Here is a 5,515-nt window from a genome sequence, read left to right as displayed (position 1 = left end):
TAACCCTAGGATCCTATAACAAAACTTCGAATAAAGCTTTATCCAACCACTTGCTGCAAAAAAGTGAGTTTAGGATATATGTTTACTTGTTTCTTAGTTTCCCAGAAAGTGTATGTTCGATTTTCTATTGTCCCTTCTTTCTATCATCGACAGTCATCATAAAAGTCACCTCTGAAGTGTTGATAGGCCCCAACAGCTGATTTTCTTGTTGCGTGAGGTTTCTATAATTCCTATAGACCGCAATGGTAACATCCATACATTAGAGTGGTCAGATATCAGCTTGTCTTATTAAAATACTTGGGCAACATGGATCATGTGATAGGTTCCCTTTAAAAAAGCACTCCCATCAAAATTTTTATCCCCTTAATATATTGCAGTTATCATATTATATAGATCTATTTACTACAATTGGTTATTTTGCCCTTCTACCTAGTCAGGGGCATAGCTAGGGGTTCAGCTTTGGTGGGTGCGAAACATCTGAGTGGGCCCATTAACAACTACGGCGGCCCAGCCTAATCATGGCAGATGACCATGCTGTCACTGAAAATCACAATATATACATTGACACAGATACCGGAATACGGAGACTGTATAGTGGTAGATACCAGCCTTGGAGAACATATAAGAGATCACAGTACAGTTATCAGTGGTGACTTACAGCTGACGTTCTTTCTGATGGAGTTGTTCAGTTCGCCCATCTTTTAAATCTGGGCCAGACCGACATAACTTCTTCCAGTCACAACTTGTCTGCAGAGATTACAATAAAGGCAGATTTTGGCTTCTTCCATTTCCTGCACCTTCCCCATCTATTTCCAACCTGCACAAACTCCTTATCCTACTGATACCACAATACTAAGCAGCTGTTGCTGTATGTGACCGTATTACTGATCCTCTTAGTACCCCACATACAGTAATGCTGTAAGAAGAGTATCGGCAGGGCACAGGAAGAAGATCGGGCGGTGAGTGAGTCCTCTCCCTCTGTCTGTCTGCGCGCCCGCTGCTCCCCCGCACCGAAGCCCTGAGCCTGTGGTTCAGATCGGGCCCAGCCACGTGCAGCCGGCGTCCTGCGCCCACCTACACAGATTGCCCTCGCGGCTCAGTGTCAGGACACGCCGCTGAGGGTTGCTGATAAGGGAACTTAGAGTCCAGAGACTAGTGCTGAGGACGAGACGCCGGGAAGCATTCCCCTGTGCTGGGGGTCAGCTGAGTGGAGGGAGAGGATAGAGGAAGGGACCCAGCTGAAGGGGACCTCTTTTCTAACCTGCAAGTAGGCACCAGGAGACATAGGGGGTTACTTTGCACCCCAACCCTCCCCCTCCTCCACACACTGCAGGGAACCCTGTCGGCCCAGATCTGGACTTCCATTGAGTGGCGGGCTAGCTGGAGGCAGGGAAATCTCTCAAATACCGGCCCCATACACCTGCACGGGCACTGAGGCTACAGGAGCGGCCTCTGGAGGAAGATGATATAGAGAGAGGCTACATAGTCGTACCGCCAACATAAAGACTCTCTCCTCTCGCCTCTTTCCACCTCTTTGAGGGAATATAATGTTCTAAAACCTGTGCCATCTGGAGGGAGCGGAGTGGCCTAACCCATACTATACATTCTCTCAAGCATAAAACCACTTATGTCTGACTTTAACATGGTCAAAATCGGCAACGCACGGGCCAGCTCTTTGCCCAGACCAGTCAAATCTACTACCCAGGCTGATGTCGATAAATTTCTTAAAAAACACCTTCATCCAGCTGACGCTAAAACAGGCAGCCCTCAAAGTACGTCTACTAATGACATACAGGATATGGAAGATGATGAAAGTGACACTGAAGGTGCGGATAATAGCAAGAGTCTCCCCATCTCAAGATCTTTTATAAAACGGATCCTTAAAAATGCGTTGGAGCCGGTGGCAAAGGAGCTTTCAGATATCAAACAAGAAATTGGCCAAATTGGACACAGGGTGGAATCCCTCGAAGCGGCCCAAGCCACAATAACCTCCACCTCCAACTCTGTCATCTCCTGTCTTCGCCAACAGGAGGATAATATCAATCAAATACATGCCATTCTGGAAGACCATGAAAATAGAGAAAGGCGAAACAACCTCAGATTAAAGGGTCTTCCAGAATCGGTAGCAAATGAGGCTTTGATCCCGACCCTACAGGGCATCTTTTCTGATTTGATAGATTCTGACCCTGCTCCAACACTGGAACTGATAAGAGCCCATAGATCGCTGAGACCCCGACCTAAACAAGGGGAACCACCAAGGGATGTTATATGCCACTTCCTGGATTATCGAGTTAAAGAACTTATTCTTAAAAAAGCCAGAGAAGCGGATTCTATAAGTCATGAAGGCTCTAATATTATGATTTTTCAGGACCTCGCTTTCACCACCCTGACCAAAAGAAGGCTATTACAACCCTTCACAACGGTGTTACGCCAACGCCAGTTTCCGTACCGCTGGTTATATCCGTTCGGCATCGCTATAACTGCCAATGGAAAACACTACCAAGCCAAAACCTCGGCGGAGATAAGAAGGATTTGTGAAGATTTGGGGATCACATTGGATAAATATCCGGAGCTGGAAATTCATCGTTCGGCGGCTACACTGCAAATGCTTCCAGATCCGGCTCCATGGCATAGCCTTACCCCAAAGACCCACAGATCCCGGCGCAAAGCGGCGAAGAAACTGCAGATGAACTCTGAAGGCGAGCCCCCCTGAAGGGGTTTCCTGATTGGGTCTTCTGATATATTTAACTGATTATGCTAGCCTAAAATATGAAGTTATTACAGGGGTTTTGCACTTTTTGCTCCCTCTTAAGGCACACTCTCTTTTGTTTGAGTTTCAAATAGTTGAAAATGTTGATACTAATACCTTGTTCTTCTTTAAACCTTTCTCTACTCCCCAGTCTCTCTGTCTTCTTCACTCTCTCATTGGTCATAGGTCCGGTCCATTCATCCCGATGGAAAAGAACAGATTGTCCTTCCGTTTGCACCAACATGGCATCACATCATAAGGTATTTACGGTAATAAGCCTTAATGCACATGGCCTGAACTCCCCTGTACAAAGGTCACAGACCTTGCATAGCCTAAAAAAGAGGCATGCCGATATGATATTCTTCCAAGAAACGCATTTTCGTGAAAGCAAAATCCCAAGCTTTACCAAAGCACATTATAACACTTGGTTCCACGCCCCTTCCACACGCAAAGGCTCTAGAGGAGTTTCCATAGCACTCGCTAAGGATATACCCTTTTTAGCTCAAGATATCGCTACTGACCCTGAGGGTTGATATATTTTCATCAAAGGTATGTTAGCGGGCTCTATGGTAACCCTAGGGAATGTATATGCCCCAAATGTCAAACAGATTCGATGGTTGTTGTCCACGCTCAAAAAATTCCGCAATTTTTCAGAAGGTACTCCAATATTGTGCGGTGACTTTAATGTGGCTATGGAGCCCAAACTAGACTCTACTGCAAGAAAATGTCACCTCTCTTTAAAGGACCTATCTCGGATTAAATGGTCTCTCCAATCCCTCTCTCTAATAGACATCTGGCGCTATCAACACCCCACAGCAAAAGATTTCACATTCTTCTCGAATCCTCATAAATCATACCACAGACTAGACTACATTTTTCTACCTAGACACCTATTACCCAATCTCAACGATTCAGAGATCCAATCAACACCCTACTCTGACCATGCTTATGTTGCAGCTAGTTTCTCACTCCTGAGGCCGTATTGGCTACATCGTACGTGGAGATTGAATGAGTCAATTCTCTCCTCGGAAGAAAATAAGAAATGCATATCTGAATGTCTCCGTAATTACTTTGCAGAGAACAAGGCACCAGATATTGCGGCCCCGTTGTTGTGGGAAGCGCATAAGACGGTCATTAGGGGAGAACTGATTTCCATCTCCTCACATCTCAACAAGCAGAGGAATTTGTTCTTGCAGACTCTGTATGCTGAGATAGCTACGTTGGAGGCCCAGCATAAGAAGTCCCTTTCCCAACAGACATTAGAACAATTGACTGCGAAGCGCATTGAACTGAGAGATATACTCAATAAACAGTCGGCTAAGTTCTATCTCAGTTGGAGGAATCGTATGTTTCTACATGGGGACAAGGCTTCTAAACTTATGATGTCCATGTTAAAAAAAAGACAGGCTCGTACGTTCATACATGCAATTAAAACCTCACAGGGTCACCGTACGCAAGACTATTCTCAAATATCGGAAGAATTCCTTCGCTTTTATAAAAATTTATACCAAATTCGACCGGAATGGAGAGAGATAAGAGGAAATGTGATATACAAAACTACTTAACTAAATTAAATCTCCCGAAACTCTCTAAAACACAACAGGCGTCCTTAGAAAAACCGTTCTCCCGGGCGGAGGTTCAGTCCATCCTGTCCAGGAGCCCCGTGGGGAAGGCTCCAGGTCCAGATGGCCTTCCCATTATCTATTATAAGAAATTCTTTGATATTTTGGGGGATCATCTCTTAGCTTCATGCAACGCTCTTCTACTTGGCGACCCTATACCCAAACAAGCACTAGAGGCACATATATCATTAATACATAAAGATGGGAAAGACCCAGAGTGCTGTGGAAACTATAGGCCCATCTCACTTTTGAATGTGGACCTAAAGATATATGCTAGTTTAATTGCCAACCGTGTGGCAGATATTCTCCCGGATCTCATCTCCCCAGAACAATCGGGTGTTGTCAGAGGAAGAGAGGGGAAGGATAACGCACTAAGAGTACTAAACTTAATGCAATACGCCAGGATCCATAAGCTGCCTCTAGTGCTGCTGGGAACGGATGCCGAGAAGGCGTTTGACAGGGTGGACTGGACCTTCTTGCGGGGGACGTTGGAGGCCTTCCATTTTCCCCCAGATACCATACGCGCAATACTTCAGATGTACACATCACCCACGGCCAGGATTAAAATAAATAATACCCTCACCGACCCTCTTGACATTAAAAATGGTACAAGGCAGGGTTTCCCCTTATCCCCCCTACTCTTTGTCCTGGTCATGGAGCCATTGCTAGCCTCCATTCAACAGGACCGGGACATTGAGGGGTTCAATTTACAGGGAGTTCACCACAAGTCCGCCGCCTTTGCTGACGATTTGTTGGTGGTAATGTCCAAGCCGGAGAGGGGTTTCCCTGCCTTTATGAAAATATTAGAGGAGTATGGCCGATGGTCTAACTTCAAAATTAACCTATCAAAATCAGAAGCATTAAGTATTAATATCGCCAGCAAAGTTACTAAATCTCTCCAAAAAACGTTCCCCTTTAGGTGGCCAAATAGTCACATAACATATTTAGGCATTAAGTTAGGGAAAACCTTCAAATCCTTATTTGATCTCAATTACAAGCCCCTTCTTCCTACACTTTCTGCACATATAGCCTCATGGAAGGCTCCCTTCCTCTCGTGGATAGGTCGGAAAAATTTAATTAAAAGCATTATACTTCCAAAGTTTATTTACCTTTTTCAAATGCTACCCATACCAATTCCCACATC

The sequence above is a fragment of the Anomaloglossus baeobatrachus genome, chromosome 9, assembly GCF_048569485.1.
Source record: "Anomaloglossus baeobatrachus isolate aAnoBae1 chromosome 9, aAnoBae1.hap1, whole genome shotgun sequence".
Classification (NCBI taxonomy): Eukaryota; Metazoa; Chordata; class Amphibia; order Anura; family Aromobatidae; genus Anomaloglossus; species Anomaloglossus baeobatrachus.
This window is presented reverse-complemented; position numbering follows the sequence as displayed.